Genomic DNA, 27,586 nt, shown 5'->3' on the forward strand with positions numbered 1-27,586 from the left:
ACAGATTAAACCATGACACACGCTAGTTCATTAACCCACGGCCAGCCAGAGACGCACATCACATGCACCCGATTTGCGTAGCCACGACCGAATACTTCACGCTAGATTATTAATCTGCCATCGTCGGTCACGCTAGTTTATAATCCGCCGCGGCCAGCAACTCAGAATACATATAGGCATGATCTCCGGTGCGCGAAACCTGCAAAAAAATGAATCCAACAATAAGATAATGTATAAAAGCCTAATAAGATTGTCAGAGCAGTCACACCTCAAAATAAATCTCAAAGAGGTAGGGAAAACGGCATCAGAACGACCTGACATTGTTGATCGAGTGTTCCACATAAAGCTCAAGGAATTCATGCGAGACATAAAGGAAAGAGATTACTTAGGAAGAACACAAGCATGTAACAGCCTGCTAAATTATAATAAACTGTTATTTACTATTCCTCGCAATTTAACTTACACCTACTATTTTAGTTGCGGTTATCTACACAATAAAGAACATGTCATCTTCTCGGACTCCACTGACTTAACAAAGATAGTAAGAAAGGAAAGGGCAGGAATAACTAAATTTAAGAAGTGTATGGAAACAAACAAGCACTATGAAGAAGCCAGATAATTATCAGATGCAGAGTTCCAGGCAAAATGGGTATGGAAAAGGGGGGAAAAGGGGAACAGGAACAAAGGGCAGATCTGTTGGAAGGATTTACTATGCCCATCTAGCAAGTGGCCAGAAATACTACATGAGATTGCTACTTAACGTTGTCAAAGGATGCACATCTTTTGAAGACATAAGAAAGGTAAATGGAGTTGTCTATAAATCATACAAGGCGGCGTGTGAAGCATTAGGATTTCTTGATGACGACAGGCTGCACTAAGTGTATCAAAAAGGCATCAAATCAGGCAACTGGAAACCAGCTACGACAACTTTTCACAACCACCTTATGTGACTGCAAGGTTACAGATCCAACAAAGATGTGGGAATCATGTTGGGAAGTTTTAAGTGAAGACATGGAATGCAAACAGATAAAAATCTTGAACTATCCTACACTACGTCTAACAGATAGAGAGAAGAAAGACGACAGCTTGCTAGAAATTGAAAAGCTTATGAGACAGGCTAGATAGACACTCAAGGAATAGCCTGGAATCGAACTGCCAAACTCCTCAGGACTAAAAGAAATTGGAAACATGCTACTCAATGAAGAGCTGAAGTATAACAACGAAGATTTAGAAGTTGAACACCTAGGTATATCTTTGTGTAATCTAAGCAGCGAACAACTGCGCGCATTTGGATACATAATAGAATCAGTCGACAAGGATTTGAGAAAACATTTTTTATAGATGGATATCGCGGTACAGGGAAGACTATTGAAAGCAATCACAACAAAATTACATTCAGAAGGAAAGATAGTACAAGCAGTGACATCATGTGGTATTGCAGCGCTACTTCTACAAAGAGGTAGAAAAGCCCACTCAAGGTTCCATATATCTTCAATGCTTACAGAAGAGTGAACATGTGACATCAAAAAAGGTTCACACTTGCCCGAACTAATAAAACAAACATCACTAATTCTGTGGGATGAGGCTCCAAAGGCAAACAAAATATGTTTTGAGGCTCTAGACAAAACCCTAAGAGATATACTAAGGAATAAAAATGATAACAATAATGAGAGAGACCCTTCGGCAGCATGACAATGGTTCTAGGAGGGGACTTCCGCAATATATATATATATATATATATATATATATATATATATATATATATATATATAATGGACAACATAGAAGGCGAGGAAACAATGTATCGAAGCTGCGACACTGTATGCGAAGTGATGATACACATATGCTATATCCAACAGAGTTCCTAAACAGCCTAATAATTCCTGGAATACCAAATTATGATAAAGTAGGACTGCCTATGATGCTACTAAGTAATAATAACCAAAGTGTTGGGTTATGCAATGGTTCACACGGATGACAATAAGTCAACTTTGAAGAAGATTCAACAAAGCACAGATCATGACAGGAGCACAAGTAGGTGACAAAGTATATACTCCAAGAATAATAATGTCACAGGCTAAATCGGCATGGCCGTTCTTGCTAAAAAGAAGAAAATATCCTATATCGGTGTGCTTTGCTATGACAATCAACAAGAGTCAAGGGCAATCTCTAAAGAAAGTAGGACAATATCTGGCAAAACAAGGTTTCATGCACGGACAATATATGTGGCTATCTCAAGAGTCACACGAAGAGATGGACTACGTTTAATAGTAGATTATGAAGAAACCAATGAGGATGATATGATCAAGAATATAATGTACACATATTTTTTGTTTGAAAGGTATGGTAAAGATGTTAAATTATTGGCATAAGTTCAAAATGTCGTCTCTCATACTGTTAGTGCTTGCTAAATTAGATGTATATGAAGACAAACTAGGATTACTCATTATCTGTGTATTTGGCTTTTACTATCATTTAGTGGGTATGTATGGGATGGGGTGCTTAAAGGGGAGTAGGCAAAAAAACTAACATTTCTAAAAATTCAAGCATACAAAAGATGAACAATATATGTTAGTTGGTATGTTAACTTTATTATATTAGTCCAAGCCAATAGGACAATCATCACCATGTCATCATATTAAATATGTAGAAGCAGACATGTTGTCCAATTTAGTTACTAAAGTTCAACTAGTTTATTGCTTGTGTGTTGCCACATAATAAAAAATTGCTGACATACCAATTAAACAATTGGTCTAATTAAGACATGTATCTAATGTGATGGTGTGGTTTCCATCTATATAGCAACACATATCAATTCACTCTCCCACTACTTTCCTCCCCGACAACCATCACTCCTTGCAAAAAGATAACATGGCATGTTTATCCTGCCACTTCTTCCCCTCCACGTTCATTCTCTTGTCCTTCCCTGTAGCAATTGTCATAACTACGAAAGTGTACCATCCCACCTAACTGATGTTTGGGCGCCTATTTAAAATTCAATAAACCTATTACACAATACCCCTTGCATTGCCATGGAAGAAAACAATAGTTTTTAAGGAACTAAAGAAATTATTTTCCTACTTTGTAAATGTTTGTGTCAATCTTGTGGTTTCCCCATGTGTGTGATAACCATGACAAACTTCTCTTGCTTCTTATCTATTCGATCACCGTGCACCACTTAGACACTGATTATGCTGTCCATTGCAGCGATGAGAACATTAGTGCTTTGATGTAGAATAGGTATTTTCTTGAAGAAAGACTAATCGAGCCATGACATACTTTTTCTGTAGTCCTACTGCCGACTGAATTATATTTTGGTTGTGCCGGCATTTTTTGGAGGGAATGCTCTTGTTTGTGTTTTGCAACAAATTTTTTGTTTTGTTTGAGGGAATGCTCTGTTTGGTATTTTGTTGTGTCCAAGAATTTTGGAGAACATTTTCCGGGTTAGAGTTTTGCATTGGGAAGAGGGCGAGAGCTTGGGAGGAGGCCGAGGGAGGAGTCGAGATATATTATCATTCTCCTATATATTATCTTCACTGATTATATTTAATAACTACATAAATGAAAATTGTAACCATGCATACAAGTTAAATCACACTATTACACCAAAGGGACTAACTTTCTTTGGCAAAATTCTTCTTCTATATATTGAGTACCTAAGCTGAGACTAAAATCAAACACAATGTATTAATGAGAAACATTATTCATCATCCCTTATCAGATGTGCCAACTTCTGTTGCAAAGAAATGAGAGATCTTTATAGCTCAAACATGGTTATGGTAACTTACATAAGCAGGGGGGCATGAGGCAAACCACATGATAGCATTTTTTTTCTTTGAAACCAAGTGAAGTGCAATCATGTTTTGACTTCAGTAGCACTGTAGTAGCACTTGATATGCAAGTTTCCGAGCTATTGCATGACCATCTTACGTCCTGATTGATGAAAGAGTGAACAAATATGTCCTATTTACTTGCCAGCATAACAATCCCAATCATCTCTTCCACCCAAATAATGGCGTCCTCCTTAAGCTAACACTTTTCACACATGTCGCCGTAAAACTGTTTTTCATACAATGCATAGAATCAAAAAAATCACAAGAGCGTATGGAAGTATTAGTCTTGCACATGATGAAGGAGCTTTGTTTGTTTGAAAATCTTTACATTAGCAAGATGACATATTTTTGCATGTTGTAGATGTTGTTTCCTCTAGCTTAAGCTACACCTAAAATCAAATCCACCAAATAAATATTTCTGCCGCACTTTATTTATCCTTTTAGCAAAAAATGGAAATAGCCAAAAGGGAAATTAAGCATAATATTCCACGGGTGACACTTAGATGATGATCAGAACTGGCATGCCTTGACTTGACCAAGTAAAATAATGTATCAGCTTTGCTACACCTATGGAATTTCATTATGGAATTAGCTTATAGGATTGACATGGCGCTATTTGATTGGATATCATGGGCCAAGTCGAAAATTAGTGGGGTATTCAACAGAAATCATGTCCATAGGTGTGATTCTGTAACTACCTGCCTGATGGATAATGTATTCTTCGAACAAAGACTTTTCCTATAATAAGTTTTTTGTAATCATATTGTGACTATTATACTACTAAACTTTTCCCAGTATCATAATGTAGCGACCAGACCTCAAACAGTCTGATCTCTGTGCATCAGTGTCATCCCTGGATCAGTAATGCTGACACCCACAGTACTCGAAGGATTTATAACAGAGTGGCAATCACGCACTTATTACAACGAATGTCCCAAAAGAGAACTTATTACAATAAATATGGCTTAAGGCCATCTAATAACGATAACAGCGGAAGGCTTGGAAGATAAGCAAGTCCATCAACTCCAACGGCATCACTGAGTATAGAACCACGACCTAAGGCACCTTACTCGTCGTCTGAAAAGTCTGCAACATGAACGTTGCAGCCCGAAAATGGGTCAGCACATGGAATATGCTGGCAATGTAACACATAGAGAGTAATATGAAAGAGTAATGCTATAATACATGCATATATGGCTGGTGGAAAGCTCTATGGTTACAGTTTTGCGTAAAGCCAATTTTTCCCTACTGCAAAGGAATAAATTTCATTTAACTATCACGGTGGTTGTTAAACATTGAGAATGGTTGATAGTATTCTCAATCCAAATTAAGCATCATCATTAAAACCCAACATATTAATTAAAGTAACATGATGAGATTCACATGATAATCCAAGTACTAGATACTCAAGATGTCCATAACCGGGGACACGGCTAACCATGATTAGTTTTATACACTCTGCAGAGGTTTGTGCACTTTTCCCCACAAGACTCGATCTCCTCTGTTGGGATTCTCGCACTACATGGTGTTTGAGAAACGGATGAACGAGACATTGTCTTTCAGAAGCGCTAGCACCTTACGAACGGGTAGACCGTTACAACTACTTTTCCCTACATCTACTAGTCTACCACTGTAAGAGTTCGCACGACTTAGTCAACTATGCTAGAGCCCATAGTAGCTTGTGGCTGCACACGGAAGTTTCTATCATGAATAATCTCATGATCCCTTCGAGCCTGGGTGGCGGTCCATAAAGAAAAACAGGCAATCCTGGAATACCCAGGTACCTCAATCCACCCAGATGTGTATTAAAGTTGCCTCCTTAAATAAACCAATAATTAGCAAACTCACATCTGTCATGAATACATTCACCCAATCCACGTCTACTAGCATAGCATGGCAATATAAGCAAACGTAGAAGTAACTCCCATAGGTTAGATAATAAAACAGGTAATAGGTACTACCTCATGTACTTTCCCAAAACCCACAATTTAATTAGATCCTAATCATTCAATGTTTGAGGATTGATCTAATGCATAAAAACTGGGTATGAAAAGGGATATGATCAAAGTGTTACTTGCCTCGTTGATGATCCGCGAAACCTAGAGATTCAAAGTAGCAAGCGGCGCACTCCGGTTACTCTATCGCAAACAAACAAGCATACAATAAGTACTCATCTAATGCACAGGTAAAACTCAAATAAGAAAACTAACCAGAAAGTTCAACTTAAGAACTCCGGTTTGCAAAGCGGCAGCATACATTCAAACCACGCGGTTCGGACATGTTGTGTCATTCAACATGACCTGTGTCGATCCGTCAAATGATCATACATGCTTCCCCCCGAAAATTCAAGACAAACTGAGGGCTTTGCGGGCGTTCGAGCCGCTGCCACGCTCGCTCCTGACTACCCTGGCCCAGTAAAAAACCTCCCTCGCCCACGCGTTCCCGCCCTGAACGAGCTGCCCATATTCATGCCGTTCTACAACAGCCGCTCCGCAATGACCCTGACTTCAGAGCGGACGTGACCATTCAACCGCACCGGCATTGAAGCGGTGCGTCGGCCGAGAGGGCCGCCTACTGCACGTCCCTGATGTTCACGCATGTTCAATGCTAGAGAGACATTTACTAGACGGGACGGGACGGATATCTACCACGCCCGTTCAATGCCCATTCGTCTGTATGCCGCCATTAAGCAGACTCGCCGGGCAAGGAACCAACTCCGGCGCCACGCATTGACGCACCCGGACGCTTGCCCTCACCGGAATCCGCTATTTAGAGGTGGCCACACCTGGCTATCTCCACACCACAACACATCCACTCCACATCCTCCTCCTTTGCTCCACATCCGCCATGACCGCGAGGGAGCGTTCCGAGGGATAATCTCTCACCGGAGATGAAGCATGAGGTGGCCGCCCTTGCACCCGCCTGGCACTCTCACCGTGCTAGGCTGTCGAGAAGGGCATGCCGGCTAGCTCACCAGAGGTCTCTGACAACGACACGAACCAGACCCCATGCCTATGCATTCCAGCCTGACCATGAATCAGGCGCAGGCGCACTACGACACCGTCATGACGGAGGAAGAGCAACCTGCGCCGGCTCCTATATTGGCATTCCAGCAGGTGCAGGAGGAGCAGAGGTAAAATATGTTCCTCCTCGAGCAGCACCAGCTGGCGGACAGTCAAATCTATGACAAATGCACAAGCGAGGAGGTAGCGGCTGCCATGGCGGCGACGAACGCGAAATTCGTCATGGAGCAAAGCATGCTCCACGAGGCCAAGGATGCCGCTCGCAATGAAGTTTTGGTGCAGCCCGACGCGGAAGCGGCTGCTAGCAGCGCCTCCTACGCGCCGTCGTCAAACTCTCGGGGGCGGTGTGGCTGGCAGATAGCGATGGACCTTATAAGTCCATCATTGACCTTATGTCCATCAACATCGGCGACGGACATGTCACGGACTCCTCCGAGAATGATTAGGGCATGGGTGGCGGTACGGCATGGTGTCCCTAGTGGGCCGGTCTGTCTCCCATGTTCTACTCTTCCTCGCGGGAGACCGTGCATATACTTCATGAGTCTTAAAGCCCGCCGCTGTTTGTAAAGACGGCAGATGGAGAACGTGGTCGCCAATGCAGAATACAAAGAAAGTGAACGACAGCCGCCGCCGTTGGATAGGTTTAGAGTTTGGAACGCTTTTTTGCTCTAAAAGTGTCTGAAATGTATGAAAATCCACCGTGTTTGCACGAATCTTGTCCGGCTCTAAAAGTGGCTTCGGTTTCTCGGGGTGCCGGCCTTTGCCGCCGTGATTGGGTTGGAAGCAATTAATGTCTTCCAATTTGTCCATAGCCTGGCCGCATGTTGGTTGTGATGAGGATTTTAGGAAATTGATTGCGGTTTTCAGTTTCTGTTTGCATTCGGCATCCGAGGTTCTGGCCTGTGGCGCAGTCCGCTGCTTCGGGTGTCCCGTGGAGGGCGTACAAGGGTTTTACAAGTGGTAGGTTATATCTGCAATACGGGCCTTGTGAAGATCGGAATCCACAAGAAGATACTAGCATTTTTCTTAAATATGCAACAAACATTTTTCATATAAGTGACTACCATTTCTATAAACATGAGATCAATATTCTAAGAATACATGATGGACCCTAAAAAATGAATACATGATAGACATTTTTGAATAACTCACGGATACTTTTTAAGATATGTGATAAACATTTTCCAAATACCTAGCGTATAGTTTGCATATGTGTGATGTACATTTTTAAGTAAGTCACAGATACTTTTTAAGAAATGTAACAAACATTTTTTCAATACATGGCGTATTTTTTGCATATGTGTGATGCACATTTTTTAAATATCATATGAATATTCTACCGATACATGTGAAAAAATTCTCAAATATATCTCTACTCCTAATGGACGAGTTGGTTGAATAGTCCCTCAACCGGTTTATTTTCGTCTCCTTTCCCACCATTTGACCGGTTTACTTTTCTTCATTATTTTCTTGTAAACAAACACTTTCCTATTGTACAAAAAGAGACAGATTCTAACTTTCCCAACTTATCCGAATCAAGCGATCAATCTTATCAATGCAATTTGCTTTAGGAAACAAATAACAAATTTTAAGGAAACAAATAACTGACTTTAAGGAAAAAAATTCAATTTACTAATACTCCTGCATCATGATGGAATCAGAACTTTCCTAATACTCCTACATCGCAAATCAACAAATATTCACTTGTCGTGGCTCCCGTTCCACGAATAGGAAATAGCCAGCAGCTTTGATCCCTTTCACACACGACCAACACAGGCGGATACCACCATGGCAACGCTGCCCATCGCCGCCATGCCACACGCAAGGGGGCTCTGCCAGTTGGATCTGGCCGCCTCGCTCCCTCGCACCTGTGTGCCGGGGAGCGACACCGCACGACGCAGACCGCTGGCCGCCGCGTGCACCGGGCACGTCTCAGCCAGGAGCATCGGTATCGGGGCCGGGGGCCACCGTGCGCGCTATGCGCTAGCCGTGCCTCCAGTGGGTCGGTGCAGCCAAGGTCGCCGTCTCGTCGGGGGCAACATGAGGGTGCGGGCGTCACGGGTCGCCGTCGTCGTGGACGGTGAGCGTGCCGAGGCTGCCGCTTGCGTGTGCAGGCCGGGCGTCGAGCTGCATCGACGTCGTTGAGGTCGCCGACAGCGGCAGGTGCTAGCGGCCTCCTCCGCTGCGTGATGCGGCTGTGCTGCGGAGAGCAGGGCCGAGGGCCACTGGTAGGAGCAGCATGTCGTGGCTGTGGTCTCCACTAAGACGGGAGGACTGGTGCTACTGCATGCCTCTTCCACAAGGATATTATTGCTGCAGTGATAGCGAGCGGCACCGGCCGGTAGTACCAGCCCCAATGATGGATGGGCCAGGAGTGACATTGAAGCCGTGGGCATATAGTACAATCAGCTGATGAACTCTCCACGGAGCTAAAAAGAGTAAAAAAGCTCTCCCTCTCCTGCCAGCTTGCATCTCAATTATTTATTTTTGCTGCTTGCTGTTCTACATATCAATGCATTCACACGGTGATACAACTTGATTCAAGTGCTTGCATACAAGTAGAATTGCTATTTTTTGTGCCAAAAATTTATATGTTATCCTGAACTTTTGTCTGCTTGTTTCCACTGTGATGCAGACAGAAATGGTATATTATCGGGTAAATTACACATTAGCTGAGAGCGATATGAATGTATATTGCGAATAAAAAAACTATTTCTCTAGTTGTACTGCTCTTGTTTATGTATGCTGAATTACAAGCGGGCAAGCGGCCAATGAGCATGGAGATATAATGATCAGTGATACAAGTGGTGGTGATAGGGAGGCTTTTGTTTCAGCTTGTTTATTTTCGTTTTTGATACATGGATACTGGATTCATAGCTCTCCTGGGCAATCAGTACATGGCCATAATTCTGATCGATGTGGTGCAATCAGTACACGGAAGTCTGACCGATGTGGTGGGGATGGTCTTTGATGTTGGATAATATCTATTTTCTCTTCTTGATTGTAGGTCACTCTCATAGAACTTATATGCCTATGCTTTGGTTAATGCATACTCACTACGGGTATGGTCTATTATTGATGTTCATACACAGAATTGGTTTTGCCAAATTATGTTCGATTAACATGTTGTTATAATAATAGAAAGCTTTTGCAAAATTTTGCATGATGTCGTATTAAGCTTGATGGAACTAACCTCCCAAAAATGGCAATCTCTATTGGTGTTTTTTTTATCTCTGTTGATAAGTTTTGATCTCAGGTTGCACGTAAAGTTCTTGACCCATATCCTAAATACCACATATAACCTTTGATTGTTACTTGAATACATATGATGTTGAATCTGTCTCCTTTGGATCTCCAAATAATTTGCAATGTTGGATACCAGAAAATAGATTGAGCAGCTATCACACATTAGACTAATAATAAATGGCATGTTACCTGGTCGTTCTCTTTATACACAATAGTATAGTTATATATACCAACTGTAGAAAAATATTCATTTGCCACTGAAACTTATATTTGTTTTCTATTTCGGAAATTAAGAGCATCTACAATTGGACCCCTCAAACATCCCATTTGAGAGTCCGATCATTGTCCTGGACAGAAAAGAGAAGAAAAAAGGCCACCCAATCACAATCCCTACTTTGTCTAGGTATGTCCAGTCCGTCCGCAAATCCCCCATATCCAACCCATATGTGAGGAGCATATAAGGATGTCCGAGCTGTTCGGGCATGTTCTCCAAGGAGCACCCAGGTAATAGACTAGCTCTTTTGTTTGCATCATTATCATTAGCTAATTAATTCTCTTTATTTCAGTAAATGTAGAACAAAAAATAGTCTATGAGCTTTTGAATCAAAAAGTTTTTTGAGTAGGACCTTATGCTCTTTTAACTGAACTGAGAGCACTGACAGTTTTGCAAAGTAATTGCCTCCTATGAGTGTTTGGTAGTGCTTTGTGCTCCAATTTCAGTTGGATTGCTTTTGATGTATGAATGAACTATTTTCCTCATTTGGTAATTAACACAACTGACGTATTTCTTCATGAGAACAGATATTTTTGTAGTGTACAGTACAATTTTTTGTTAGTTACCCTCCCTATAAACCTATTGTACTCATTTATCAAGTTTGCATTGTTAATATATCCAGAATTGGTTGTGACTGCAAAGTGCAGAAGAAAAATCAATTGCTGCAAGCAAAAGTATTATTTTGGAACATTTGTATAGATGTTGTATAGTAGTGACCAGCACCAATACTTTAGAACATTGTGTCCATTATTTCCCTTCTGCTCTAAAGAAAGCGAAAGATACTAAATATGTTTTTCATCTTGCCCGGGTTAAGTGTGCACCTGGGAAAAATAAAACTAATCATGTGCAAGGTGGCAAACAGAGATGGGGAAGCAGGAGGAAGATGCTGGTGTTTGTCCGACGCAATCAGATGCTGGTCTTTGTCCGACGCAACCAGCGACGGGGAGCTGGCGGAGACTAGGAGTGGTGACTGGTGAGTGGTGATGGCGGCCTCGAGCGGTCGGCACCAACGGCGATAAGGCAATCACCGCGACGGGCGCCCATTTGATGTCCGGACGTCCGAACACGTCCGCTCGTCTGAGCGAGAAATCTACATTTGATTTCTTCATGCATCATAGCCCGTAGCAACGCACGGGCATTCTACTAGTTATTCTTAAGATAAAGCACTGCCAACATGCTGACGTGTCCCCGCATCATATCCATGGTCATCGGCAACCTGCCTCTGAAACCAATTCAACCAACCCAGATAGTGTTCCGCCAACGTCTGGGCTCGGTTTTTCACCTTCGAGACCAGCTCATCGACTCTCTTCCTGATGTCAGCCTGGGTGAGCCGAGGTCTAACACTTACTGATGCTGCTCGTCTTGTGACAATGTAACTTGAAATCAAATAGGACTAGGAACATATGGGAGATTTTTTTTCTCCATGCATAGGAAACAAATCACATGTAACAGGAATATTATAGCTTCCACTTCTTCAATCTAAACACTTGTTGGCATTCATCTCAGGAACGATCACATCAGACTAGAGGAACACGCGCACACGGATATTTGTAGTCCTTGTTTTCACTCTTTACTTCCTTTCCTTTTGTCTCACCCCCAGATAATACGGTACAAACTCACGTATTCACCTGTTATGCATATATAGACGGAGCTGCCACCGACCTTACACAAAGCCTAAACTTACTTGTACTTGACCTCCTAGTACTGTTATGACATAAACAATATAAGCATGTATATATGCCTACATGTACTAGTAAGACCCGGACTAAAAACACGTCATAGAAGTAGAACTAACATTTTGAAAATCCCACAAATCAAAGTTTATGCTAACAACACTTTGGACATTGATACCTGCTATTGTGGAAATGCCAATTTCAGGCCTTCTTACTTCTGGCTGGGCACTTGTGACGTTGATATAACATTGCAACTCCATTGCCCCCACAGTGCCCATTTCAGCATATCTGCTTGCGTTCGCTGATGTGTCCATAGCAGATCCGTGATCCTTGGCAACCTGCGATCGACGAATTCAACTTGCCCAAAAATTGTTCCGGGATTGGCCTAGTGGCTTGGTTTCTCACCTTCGAGATCAGCTCCTGAATGTCAGCCTGGCTGAGCCGAGGTCTAGCTCCAGCCTCTCGTGGCATTGCAGCTGAGCAAAAGACATAGGATCAGGACATTATATAGAAGTGCCCTTCTCCATTTTTTTACACTTGATTAAAAAAGCACACGTACCTTGTACGGGAGCAGCACCCTCGGCCTCTGCCTCGTCACCCTCTTCTATGTGTATCGCATTCTTGCCAACATAGGTAAGGCCGAATTGGAGTTCACCATCTCGGCCACTAATGAAATTTTTGTGCAGACGAAGTAAGGATTGAAGGAAGTTCATTCTTGATTATCTGCAAAATCCTAGCGAAAGGGAGAACAATATGGTCCGGAGAATGGTTTTGGTCTATGGAACCTTATCACCGGATTGTTATAGAAGCTGAGAAGTTTTTACCCAAGTTTGCATCAACAGGTTCAAACAAGTAATGGCAGATATATACTTATCGTCCTAAGAATATGCAAAATGGCTGATGGAGTGTTGACATCGTCCTTAGAACAAGCTATGCGGAAGTTATTTTTCGGAACACAAGCTTTGCCGAAAAACAGTGGGGCATGTGTTGACACCAGATTTTGGCATGGTCAAAAACATAATTAAAAAGGCTTCAAATGGAAAAGTGCTCAAAGTGAGAAAGTTCCGTAGCCGTCCGATCTAATCTCTAAGGCCGAAGTTGTGTTTGAAGTACTGAGATTTTGCATTCAGAACACTATTCGGCTGATTATGCCCCCAAGATAACCTCATATGGGAAACATTTCTACAAGGGTTGTCTTCGCCTCGTTAAAACGATCGATTTTGATATAAGAAACGTCTAAATCGGAGTACGTATGCAAAAGTTATAGCCAAAATGGTGTGCTGCATAAGTCTGCCCTGGAAGTTCCGGGCAAAACTTCCGGGGAGGGTTCCGGTCTAAACAGAAACTTTGTACGCGGTGCGTCCCGAAAACTGGAATTTCAACATTATTTGCAGTTTTGCGGGGACGATTTCGACATCAAGATGACCTCAGATTAAAAAGTGATCAACTAAAGAAGTTTTCTCCATTGCATGATCTACAACTTTTCTTTTTGGACCATCGCGATCCGAAGCCATATGCGACCTGCAGGAGCTGTACAAGTGGGCTACTCGATGTAATTTTAGCCCGGAAGTTCCGGGCTGACCGGAAGTTCCATCCCTCGTAGTCCGAGTTAGGTTATGTTTTGATGTTTTGGACGTGATTTGAGTCCTTTTCTTGTACGGAAAGTCCAGCCGCCTCATATATATGTAAGAGGTGACGGCCGATTGAACAACACACAATCGAACAAATCAATCTTCTACTTTTTTGTGTTCATCTACTTTTTATCCCTCTCCCTTGTATCTTCTTCCTCGTTCTTCGTTCGTTCTTCGTGAAGGAGGGCAGCGATCCACGAGGCCCTAGGGGCGATCAGGTCGACCTAGGGCAGCCCATAGCCGCCGCGCGTCCAGACGGGGTCCCTCCCGGGCGTGTGGGGTTTCGGGTCTACAAAAGCGCCCGCCGGATTGTCTTGCGTACCACGCTTCCGGCGGGTCTCCTTCGACGTGAGCTGCGGTGCATCACCCCCGGTGTCGAGGGTACACGGTGACGTGTTCGTGTGCGAACACATCCCCCAAAGGCGCACCCGAGGAAGAGGCTTTGTCATCACGCTGACCAAGGACTTCACTGCCATCGGCTGCCTTCGTCGCCATTGGTTCCCTTTCTTTCAGGTCATGTAGAGTTCTGACTTTATTTCTTTTCCTTAGTTTAGGAAATTTATCTAGCGACTGAAGCGGAATAATCTCTTAAGGCGTGAAAGCAGAGCACATGGTATGGTGCACATGATGGCCGAGAGGGAGGAAAAGAAATGCATTTGTGCTTATAGCTATGTAGTGAAAACTAGACATAATGTTACTCCCTAGCGTTTTCAAAACTAGAATTAAACGATCGGCACATACTTCGCTCGTTTTCCCCTGGCGAACACACATGTATTTAGCTAGTAACAGATGAAACCTCAGTTTCTGTTGTCTTAAGGTCTTGAAGGACGTTTCTTTTGAGCTTATTTAGATGAAATGACAGTTTGATACTTGAATTAATCGTGAGATTTACAATTCTTATGTTACCTTAGGATAAGATGGCCTTTGCAGTTATTTCCTTCCACCGATATACAATGGAAAAAGAAACACAAAACAATAATCATAGCAACAAGAGGCACGGTTGACATGCCGGATTTGAAGGAAAGGAGTCCAGAAAGTCAAAAACCAATAAACCAAACCATTATTAAATTCGACACACTGACATCACTAATTCAAAGTTGAACCAAACTGTAGGTTGCATAAGAATAACTTCCATCATTATGCAGGTTAAGTAGGCATCAGCTAATTAGCATAACCATGACTCTACTAGCCTACATAAATCTTAAACCCCACATCACCAAAAGAACACCCGCCGTAAGGGAGATCGGGAAAGCAGCAATATGGCATAACAATCAGTCAATTGCCATTATTCACATGGATGATATGGACTTCCATGGTACTCCCCTGGTTGCTCAACGGCTCAAGGAGGCAGATATCACCTATGTTCAAAGAGTTGTCCTTGACAAATGTACTCCATCCCCTTTCAATCCGATAATCATTGCGTGAACTGCTGAAGCAGGCATTCCATTTTTTCTCGCCTAGCTGGAAGCAGATGACTTTCCCATCTCCAAAATGTTCCTCCCCGTACGTGATTGGGACAGTCTGTTACAGATTAAAACCAAAGAGGTAGTAGGTTAGAAGTAAAATAATATTGCATGTAATTGTAAACTAAGGTATGGCCAGTTATGAATAATATTACAGCATAGAAAATAGTGTCGTGTGTTTGTCCATAAAGAGAAGCAAGTCAACAGACTTGAATGTGCATGGTCAAAGCAACCAATAAATATGGAGGGAGCTACTCACCAGGGAGAATGCTGGATGAACATTGGCCTTGCCAATCAGAGCAACAAAGATGGTTATGCCACTTCTGCGTGAACGGATAGTCTGGACCATGTCTTTCACCCGCTGCTCCTGAGCAGAGGTTAGCTTGGTCTTATCCGTGGTAATATAACCATCCTTCTCCTGCTGCTTCTGAGATGAGGTTGGATTTCTTCTAACAACACGCCTGAAACCAAGTGCATTCCGGACATGATCATGTGACGAGAAAGAGCCATCTCCTTGTCCTGTGTGTGTAAACAGAAACTGATAAATACAGGTATAAAAGATAGATGTTTGTTAAAAGGGGGAGAATATGTTATGTGCTATTTTTATACCAGCTGATGACTTGGAGGAGGAGGAATGATTCAGGGGAGGCTGCATTAGGATGGCCTGCTGCTGCTGATGAAACTGAGCAGGCGGTGGCATTAGCATGAGCGGATGAGAACAGTCCACGGGACCATCAGAAGGATGTCGGCTCACGGTTTCAGCACCATTTGTGTGCCTTTCGAGTGCACGAGGCGGGAGCAGATTGACAACAGATGAAGCCTTCTCACGCCCAAGTTCATCCAAGATTATGACACTGAACCGGGAGTTCCCATTGTATCTGAATAATATTATTCTGTCACGTATCTCTAGACTAAACTTCTGTACACAAGCTCCCCCATCCCGCTGCAAGCACAAGCTGCTCTTCTTGGTTCTTGATAACTTGAATTTTGTATTGACATTTATTCTTTGTTTCAAGTTCAATCTCTCCTGGGATCTCTCCCTTGAAACGCTGAACAAATTCCTTTTGGATGATCTGCGGAAGCACGTTTCAAGAGATTATATTGTTTGAAGGAACAGTCTGTAAACAAGATAAAAAATGAAACAGCAACCAAACCACTCGGAATGTTTGGGTGAACTAACATACTTGAATGTGCTATTATGCAGGCTTAAATCTAGGCATCAAATTAACTGGAAGAGGTTCCATGATGATGCAATAACTACACATGGTACACATAATTTAAAAGTAGAAGAACGAAGAAAAACACAGCTGGGCTCATGAGAAACAACAAAATCGTATGACCTAAGGGAGTGGTACTGTTTTGAATATGAATATTAGCATCTTATCTTGGAAATCACCCATCATGTGCATCAAAAAATATTTCTTTTCATCATCCAAGTTCATATAGTGATGTTCATCCCAGATTTCACATGTTTCACAAAGTGCGTTCACTTTTCTAGCAGACCTGCAGTGCAAAATCCATTTGAAGTGAGATTTGGTCTTGCCCTATGAAATGGTATCGTACATAATAATTGAAGACTAGCTAAAAACTTCACCCGATTTCGTTGTGTCTTCCTTGGACTTGTGGTGGAAAAGGATCGACAAGAACGAATGATGCTTCCTCACGGCCAAGCTTATCAAAAATTATAATACTAAACAGAGAGTCTCCATTGTATCTGAATAGTAAGGAATCACCCAACTGTAGATGGAAGTTCTCGACGAATTGGGGCCAACCCGCTGTAAGAACATGCTTTTCCTGGTACTTGGCAACCTTAATTGTGTAACTGTCCCTGTTTCGAGTTTCTAGGTTGATCTCACCCGGGATCTCGCCTTTCAGGCATCGCACATACTCTTTTGGGATTATCTGCACACAAAAAATTAAAATTATATCTGCTGACACGATATAGTTCCTGAACAAGGTCCAAACACGCTTCAAGGAAACATGTTGAATGCTTAGGAAAGTAGCTAGTGCCTAAACGCATAAGAAACAAAACATGCATTCCGTAGTGGGACTAAATCTAAGAATAGATATTAGTTACCATCTGTTGTTGAAAATCACCCAACATAAGCATCAAGAAATGTTTATTTTCATCCTCCGAATTTCTGTAGTTGTATACATCGCGCCGTGTGCATCTTCCACAAGACGGAGACATGGTCTTAGCCTGGCCACCTGCAGCACAAAAGAGTGGAATGTGAAGACATGAAGAGAGTTCATATACGCCATGATGGATCAAGAGAGGAAGAGAGCAGAGCAGCGCACCAACCAATCGACGGAGGATTACTTGCCAGGATCACACTAAAATCTGAGGGTGGAGAAGTCCAAGATCGAAATATAGCGGAGATCACGCTGAAAAATGTAGACTTGGTCTCTCTCTCTCTCTCTCTCTCTCTCTCTCTCTCTCTCTCTCTCATTGTTTGAAAATGAATACATAGCTGTTGTATTTATGGCCTTATTACTAAAAATATAGCCGTTGAAATATATTAATTGTCCAACGGCTATATTATACCAACGGCCATGGGACTATTAGTTGTCCAACGGCTATATTATACCAACGGCCGCGGGAATATTAGTTGTCCAACGGCTATATTCCAATAATAATTGTCCAACGGCTACACTCCAATGGATTTTTTTATGACTAATATAAATGCGTACGATTCAATGCACGTCCATATTTGGTAGTAGAATCTATTTTTAGAGATATTTGGTAAAATATTAATTGCATGTTGATATTAGGTAAGATTAATTGCACGTTGGTATTAGGTAAGATATTAATTGCAGGATAATTATATGATTATCACTGATAGTAATATTTGGTATAATATTTATTGCAAGTTAAACATGTTGAGCTCTCGTCACTGAAGCAATTTTGACCGTCAGATTGACACGAATTGATGGTCGAGATTAACTGGATCTGCCTCTTTAAATTTTTTTATGTCTTTACTATTGACTATAGATTATACTTTGATAATAATTAATATCCAACGGTTATTCCAATGCCTATTTTTAAATGATTATAGTTTCCACAGTATTTTCCAATAATTATATTGTCAAAGTTTTCATAGCTACATTTGAGCTCGAGAAACAAACACACAAATGTTTGTGTACGCGTGAACATGAAACACAGGGACTCGACGGCTGTCTCCAGAATCTCATGAGCCTTCGATCAATGGCACAACTAACGCCCGAGGTGAAGAACTCACGTGGTAATGCAATTGTACATGCGTGCACTCAACTAAATCGCACTTGAACCAAATACAGCAGCGACGTCAGCCTTTGCAAGGTGACCAGCCAGCTGGCGAACCACATTTTTGTTGGACAGCCCAGCTCGCCGGCGACCTCCCCCCAACAGATTAAACCCTGACACACGCTAGTTCATTAATCCACGGCCAGCCAGAGACGCACATCACATGCACCCGATTTGCGTAGCCACGGCCGAATACTTCACGCTAGATTATTAATCTGCCATCGTCGGTCACGCTAGTTTATAATCCGCCGCGGCCAGCAACTCAGAATACATATAGGCATGATCTCCGGTGCACGAAACCTGAAAAAAATGAATCCAACAATAAGATAATGTATAAAAGCCTAATAAGATTGTCAGAGCAGTCACACCTCAAAATAAATCTCAAAGAGGTAGGGCAAACGGCATCAGAACGACCTGCATTGTTGATCGAGTGTTCCACATAAAGCTCAAGGAATTCATGCGAGACATAAAGGAAAGAGAATACTTAGGAAGACCACAAGCATGTAATAGCTTGCTAAATTATAATAAACTGTTATTTACTATTCCTCGCAATTTAACTTACACCTACTATTTTAGTTGCGGTTATCTACACAATGAAGAACATGTCATCTTCTCGGACTCCACTGACTTAACAAAGATAGTAAGAAAGGAAAGGGCAGGAATAACTAAATTTAAGAAGTGTATGGAAACAAACAAGCACTATGAAGAAGCCAGATAATTAACAGATGCAGAGTTCCAGGCAAAATGGGTATGGAAAAGGGGGGAAAAGGGGAACAGGAACAAAGGGCAGATCTGTTGGAAGGATTTACTATGCCCATCTAGCAAGTGGCCAGAAATACTACATGAGATTGCTACTTAACGTTGTCAAAGGATGCACATCTTTTGAAGACATAAGAAAGGTAAATGGAGTTGTCTATAAATCATACAAGGCGGCGTGTGAAGCATTAGGATTTCTTGATGACGACAAAGACTGCACTAAGTGTATCAAAAAGGCATCAAATCAGGCAACTGGAAACCAGCTACGGCAACTTTTCACAACCACCTTATGTGACTGCAAGGTTACAGATCCAACAAAGATGTGGGAATCATGTTGGGATGTTTTAAGTGAAGACATGGAATGCAAACAGATAAAAATCTTGAACTATCCTACACTACGTCTAACAGATAGAGAGAAGAAAGACGACAGCTTGCTAGAAATTGAAAAGCTTATGAGACAGGATGGATAGACACTCAAGGAATACCCTGGAATCGAACTGCCAAACTCCTCAGGACTAACAGAAATTGGAAACATGCTACTCAATGAAGAGCTGAACTACAACAAAGAAGAGCTAAAAGTTGAACACCTAGGTATATCTTTGTGTAATCTAAACAGCGAACAACGGCGCGCATTTGGATACATAATAGAATCAGTCGACAAGGATTTGAGAAAACATTTTTTATAGATGGATATCGCGGTACAGGGAAGACTATTGAAAGCAATCACAACAAAATTACGTTCAGAAGGAAAGATAGTACAAGCAGTGACACCATGTGGTATTGCAGCGCTACTTCTACAAAGAGGTAGAAAAGCACACTCGAGGTTCCATATATCTTCAATGCTTACAGAAGAGTGAACATGTGACATCAAAAAAGGTTCACACTTGCCCGAACTAATAAAACAAACATCACTAATTCTGTGGGATGAGGCTCCAAAGGCAAACAAAATATGTTTTGAGGCTCTAGACAAAACCCTAAGAGATATACTAAGGAATAAAAATGATAACAATAATGAGAGAGACCCTTCGGCAGCATGACAATGGTTCTAGGAGGGGACTTCCGCAATATATATATATATATATATATATATATATATATATATATATATATATATATATATATATATAATGGACAACATAGAAGGCGAGGAAACAATGTATCGAAGCTGCGACACTGTATGCAAAGCGATTACTCTAAGTGATGATACACATATGCTATATCCAACAGAGTTCCTAAACAGCCTAATAATTCCTGGAATACCAAATTATGATAAAGTAGGACTGCCTATGATTCTACTAAGTAATAATAACCAAAGTGTTGGGTTATGCAATGGTTCACACGGATGACAATAAGTCAACTTTGAAGAAGATTCAACAAAGCACAGATCATGACAGGAGCACAAGTAGGTGACAAAGTATATACTCCAAAAATAATAATGTCACAGGCTAAATCGGCATGGCCGTTCTTGCTAAAAAGAAGAAAATATCCTATATCGGTGTGCTTTGCTATGACAATGAACAAGAGTCAAGGGCAATCTCTAAAGAAAGTAGGACAATATCTGGCAAAACAAGGTTTCATGCACGGACAAATATGTGGCTATCTCAAGAGTCACACGAAGAGATGGACTACGGTTAATAGTAGATGATGAAGAAACCAATGAGGATGATATGATCAAGAATATAATGTACGGATTTTTTGTTTGAAAGGTAAGGTAAAGCTGTTAAATTATTGGCATAAGTTCAAAATGTCGTCTCTCATACTGTTAGTGCTTGCTAAATTAGATGTATATGAAGACAAACTAGGATTACTCATTATCTGTGTATTTGGCTTTTACTATCATTTAGTGGGTATGTATGGGATGGGGTGCTTAAAGGGGAGTAGGCAAAAAAACTAACATTTCTAAAAATTCAAGCATACAAAACATGAACAATATATGTTAGCTGGTATGTTAACTTTATTATATTAGTCCAAGCCAATAGGACAATCATCACCATGTAATCATATTAAATATGTAGAAGCACACATGTTGTCCAATTCAGTTACTAAAGTTCAACTAGTTTATTGCTCGTGTGTTGCCACATAATAAAAAATTGCTGACATACCAATTAAACAATTGATCTAATTAAGACATGTATCTAATGTGATGGTGTGGTTTCCATCTATATAGCAACACATATAAATTCACTCTCCCACCTCTTTCCTCCCCGACAACCATCACTCCTTGCAAGAAGATAACATGGCATGTTTATCCTGCCACTTCTTCCCCTCCACGTTCATTCTCTTGTCCTTCCCTGTAGCAATTGTCATAACTACGAAAGTGTACCATCCCACCTAACTGACGTTTGGGTGCCTATTTAAAATTCAATAAACCTGTTACACAATACCCCTTGCATTGCCATGGAAGAAAACAATAGTTTTTAAGGAACTAAAGAAATTATTTTCCTACTTTGTAAATGTTTGTGTCAATCTTGTGGTTTCCCCATGTGTGTGATAACCATGACAACCTTCTCTTGCTTCTTATCTATTCGATCACCGTGCACCACTTTGACACTGATTATGCTGTCCATTGCAGCGATGAGAATATTAGTGCTTTGATGTAGAATAGGTATTTTCTTGAAGAAAGACTAATCGAGCCATGACATACTTTTTCTGTAGTCCTACTGCCGACCGAATTATATTTTGGTTGTGCCGGCATTTTTTGGAGGGAATGCTCTTGTTTGTGTTTTGCAACAAGTTTTTTGTTTTGTTTGAGGGAATGCTCTGTTTGGTATTTTGTTGTGTCCAAGAATTTTGGTGAACATTTTCCGGGTTAGAGTTTTGCATTGGGAAGAGGGCGAGAGCTTGGGAGGAGGCCGAGGGAGGAGTCGAGATATTTTATCATTCTCCTATATATTATCTTCACTGATTATATTTAATAACTACATAAATGAAAATTGTAACCATGCATACAAGTCAAATCACACTATTACACCAAAGGGACTAACTTTCTTTGGCAAAATTCTTCTTCTATATATTGAGTACCTAAGCTGAGACTAAAATCAAACACAATGTATTAATGAGAAACATTATTCATCATCCCCTTATCAGATGTGCCAACTTCTATTGCAAAGAAATGAGAGATCTTTATAGCTCAAACATGGTTATGGTAACTTACATAAGCAGGGGGGCATGAGGCAGACCACATGATAGCAATTTTTTTCTTTGAAACCAAGTGAAGTGCAATCATGTTTTGACTTCAGTAGCACTGTAGTAGCACTTGATATGCAAGTTTCCGAGCTATTGCATGACCATCTTACGTCCTGATTGATGAAAGAGTGAAAAAATATGTCCTATTTACTTGCCAGCATAACAATCCCAATCATCTCTTCCACCCAAATAATGGCGTCCTCCTTAAGCTAACACTTTTCACACATGTCGCTGTAAAACTGTTTTTCATACAATGCATAGAATCAAAAAAATCACAAGAGCGTATGGAAGTATTAGTCTTGCACATGATGAAGGAGCTTTGTTTGTTTGAAAATCTTTACATTAGCAAGATGACATATTTTTGCATGTTGTAGATGTTGTTTCCTCTAGCTTAAGCTACACCTAAAATCAAATCCACCAAATAAATATTTCGGCCGCACTTTATTTATCCTTTTAGCAAAAATGGAAATAGCCAAAAGGGAAATTAAGCATAATATTCCACGGGTGACACTTAGATGATGATCAGAACTGGCATGCCTTGACTTGACCAAGTAAAATAATGTATCAGCTTTGCTACACCTATGGAATTTCATTATGGAATTAGCTTATAGGAATGACATGACGCTATTTGATTGGATATCATGGGCCCAAGACGAAAATTAGTGGGGTATTCAAGAGAAATCATGTCCATAGGTGTGATTCTGTAACTACCTGCCTGATGGATAATGTATTATTGAAACAAAGACTTTTCCTATAATAAGATTTTTATAATCATATTGTGACTATTATACTACTAAACTTTTCCCAATATCATAATGTAGCGACCAGACCTCAAACAGTCTGATCTCTGTGCATCAGTGTCATCCCTGGATCAGTAATGCTGACACACACAATACTCGAAGGATTTATAACATAGTAGCAATCACACACTTATTACATCGAATGTCCCAAAAGAGAACTTATTACAATAAATATGGCTTAAGGCCATCTAATAACGATAACAGCGGAAGGCTTGGAAGATAAGCGAGTCCATCAACTCCAACGGCATCACTGAGTATAGAACCACGACCTAAGGCACCTTACTCGTCGTCTGAAAAGTCTGCAACATGAACGTTGCAGCCCGAAAATGGGTCAGCATATGGAATATGCTGACAATGTAACACATAGAGAGTAATATGAAAGAGTAATGCTATACTACATGCATATATGGCTGGTGGAAAGCTCTATAGTTACAGTTTTGCATAAAGCCAATTTTTCCCTACTGCAAAGGAATAAATTTCATTTAACTATCACGGTGGTTGTTAAACATTGAGAATGGTTGATAGTATTCTCAATCCCAATTAAGCATCATCATTAAAACCCAACAATATTAATTAAAGTAACATGATGAGATTCACATGATAATCCAAGTATTAGATACTCAAGATGTCCATAACCGGGGACACGGCTAACCATGATTAGTTTTATACACTCTGCAGAGGTTTGTGCACTTTTCCCCACAAGACTCGATCTCCTCTGTTGGGATTCTCGCACTACATGGTGTTTGAGAAACGGATGACCGAGACATAGTCTTTCAGAAGCGCTAGCACCTTACGAACGGGTAGACCGTTACAACTACTTTCCCCTACATCTGCTAGTCTACCACTGTAAGAGTTCGCACGACTTAATCAACTATGCTAGAGCCCATAGTAGCTTGTGGCTGCACACGGAAGTTTCTAGCATGAATAATCTCATGATCCCTTTGAGCCTGGGTGGCGGTCCATAAAGAAAAACAGGCAATCCTGGAATACCCAGGTACCTCAATCCACCCAGATGTGTATTAAAGTTGCCACATTTAATAAACCATTAATTAGCAAACTCACATTTGTCATGAATGCACTCACCCAATCCACGTCTACTAGCATAGCATGGCAATATAAGCAAACGTAGAAGTAACTCCCAAGGGTTGGATAATAAAACAGGTAATAGGTACTACCTCATGTACTTTCCCAAAACCCAAAATTTAATTAGATCCTAATCATTCAATGTTTGAGGATTGATCTAATGCATGAAAACTGGGTATGAAAGGGATATGATCAAAGTGTTACTTGCCTCGCTGATGATCCGCGAAACCTAGCGATTCAAAGTAGCAACCGGCGCACTCCGGGTACTCTATCGCAAACAAACAAGAATACAATAAGTACTCATCTAATGCACAAGTAAAACTCAAATAAGAAAACTAACCAGAAAGTTCAACTTAAGAACTCCGGTTTGCAAAGCGGCAGCATACATTCAAACCACGCGGTCCGGACATGTTGTGTCATTCAACATGACCTGTGTCGATCCGTCAAACGATCAGACATGCTCCCCCCCGAAAATTGAAGACAAACTGAGGGCTTTGCGGGCGTTCGAGCCGCTGCCACGCTCGCTCCTGACTACCCTGGCCCAGTAAAAAACCTCCCTCGCCCGCGCGTTCCCGCCCTGAACGAGCTGCCCATATTCATGCCGTTCTACAACAGCCGCTCCGCAATGACCCTGACTTCAGAGCGGACGTGACCATTCAACCGCACCGGCATTGAAGCGGTGCGTCGGCCTAGAGGGCTGCCTACTGCACGTCCCTGATGTTCGCGCATGTTCAATGCTTGAGAGACATTTACTAGACGGGACGGGACGGATATCTACCACGCCCGTTCAATGCCCATTCGTCTGTATGCCGCCATTAAGCAGACTCGCCGGGCAAGGAACCAACTCCGGCGCCACGCATTGACGCACCCGGACGCTTGCCCTCACCGGAATCCTCTATTTAGAGGTGGCCACACCTGGCTATCTCCACACCACAACACATCCCCTCCACATCCTCCTCCTTTGCTCCACATCCGCCATGACCGCGAGGGAGCGTTCCGAGGGATAATCTCTCGCCGGAGATGAAGCATGAGGTGGCCGCCCTTGCACCCGCCTGGCACTCTCACCGTGCTAGGCTGTCGAGAAGGGCATGCCGGCTAGCTCACCAGAGGTCTCTGACAACGACACGAACCAGACCCCATGCCTATGCATTCCAGCCTGACCATGAATCAGGCGCAGGCGCACTACGACACCATCATGACGGAGGAAGAGCAACCTGCGCCGGCTCCTATATTGGCATTCCAGCAGGTGCAGGAGGAGCAGAGGTAAAATATGTTCCTCCTCGAGCAGCACCAGCTGGCGGACAGTCAAATCTACGACAAATGCACAAGCGAGGAGGTAGAGGCTGCCATGGCGGCGACGAACGCGAAATTCGTCATGGAGCAAAGCATGCTCCACGAGGCCAAGGATGCCGCTCGCAATGAAGTTTTGGTGCAGCCCGACGCGGAAGCGGCTGCTAGCAGCGCCTCCTACGCGCCGCCGTCAAACTTTCGGGGGCGGTGTGGCTGGCTGATAGCGATGGACCTTATAAGTCCATCATTGACCTTATGTCCATCAACATCGGCGACGGACATGTCACGGACTCCTCCGAGAATGATTAGGGCATGGGTGGCGGTAGGGCATGGTGTCCCTAGTGGGCCGGTCTGTCTCCCATGTTCTACTCTTCCTCGCGGGAGACCGTGCATATACTTCATGAGTCTTAAACCCCGCCGCTGTTTGTAAAGACGGCAGATGGAGAACGTGGTCGCCAATGCAGAATACAAAGAAAGTGAACGACAGCCGCCGCCGTTGGATAGGTTTAGAGTTTGGAACGCTTTTTTGCTCTAAAAGTGTCTGAAATGTATGAAAATCCACCGTGTTTGCACGAATCTTGTCCGGTTTTATATGTAAATCCATCATGTTTGCGTGAATTTCGTCTATTTAGCTGAAAAGTGGTTTAAAATATATGTGAATAGTGTTGGATGGAGGCATCTGGCCTCGGTGCTCGCGGACTGATCCCTCTTGTCGGCAGATAGATGTCGGACCAAATTTGAGTCAGTCGTTGGAGATACTCTAACAAGGTAAATCAAACGCACCAGTTTAGCTTCCTCCAGCTACTACAACAACAATGTAATACAGAAAAGAAATACTCGTCATCTGACAACACGGCGCAAATTTTATTAAAGATACATTCCCAAGAACCATCCCCATCTCTTCAGCCGCCGGCCGGAGAACTTTATTGTAGCGATCTTCAAATCATCATGCCGCCAGAGAGAAAGGCTATGAGTAAACAACGGTGATGCCGCCATGGGGCCTGGAACACTCGGAGCCATGTCCGACTGCGGCGATGGTGGCGCAAGCACCACAGGGTCGGCTGGCACCGTCAGAGCGACGGCTGGCGGGGGAGACACTGGATCAGCCACCACATGCCACATTACTGTATCATGTTCAGCTGGCACCGCCAGAGGCAAGGCTAGCAGCAACTCTTCCACAGCCACACCTGCACGCGCGCGTAACGAACTTAGCATCTCGGCCGATGGTACAAAAGAATGTTCGTTCATGCATGCATGTAAACTAAAGTGTGTACGTTACGTACACAACAGAGGAGTCGTTAAGGCATGCACATATGATTACCTGGCAATGGACGTGGAGGCGATGGCGATGAGTTGCTGGCGAGTGCAAGGTAGGGACATCGACGGCGTTCACAGAGCTAGCGACGACTTGCGCACGTCTGCACTGTGGCGGAGAAGGTGATGATGACGAGGCTCTCATCCGAAGCACACGGTATGGACGGCGACCACGGCTTGAGCTATCAGCACCATCGTTGGAGGCCATCTTTCGTTCGAGAGAAACCAGGATGGCAGAAGCCGTGTTGGAATGGGGAGTAGGTGACCCGTCTACTTATACCATCCCACCGCATGCTGACACGGAACGTTTCCCTAGGTTCCGGTCATTTTTTGGGGTCTCTTTATTGTGTTAAATGATGGCCTGCAAAATATACATGATAGTGTAGCATATTCATGTAGGTATTGCAGTAGAAAGTGTCTCAACGTAGCACTGTCAGCGACCCCTGACATACAGGACCCACTGGGCAGCCCCTCCATCAACACCAATGCTGCCCAGCGGCCCAACACACTAGTAGAAAAAGGGCCTATAGTCCCGGTTGGTGAGGGCCTTTAGTCCCGGTTCATGAACCGGGACTAAAGGGTCGGTACTAATACCCTCGCCCTTTAGTCCCGGTTCTATCTAGAACCGGGACAGATGGGCCTCCACGTGGCCTGTCCGCTGAGTCCAGGCAGGAGGGCCTTTGGTCCCGGTTGGTGGCACCAACCGGGACCAATAGGCATCCACGCGTCAG

At 42.6% G+C, this 27,586-nt stretch overlaps 1 pseudogene; it reads right to left on the minus strand.

The window, feature by feature from the left end:
* Positions 1 to 14,955: 14,955 nt before the first annotated feature.
* On the minus strand, positions 14,956 to 17,405 carry LOC123068049 (putative B3 domain-containing protein Os03g0621600; annotated as a pseudogene).
* Positions 17,406 to 27,586: the final 10,181 nt, after the last annotated feature.

The sequence above is a fragment of the Triticum aestivum genome, chromosome 3B (genome assembly GCF_018294505.1).
Source record: "Triticum aestivum cultivar Chinese Spring chromosome 3B, IWGSC CS RefSeq v2.1, whole genome shotgun sequence".
Taxonomy (NCBI): Eukaryota; Viridiplantae; Streptophyta; class Magnoliopsida; order Poales; family Poaceae; genus Triticum; species Triticum aestivum.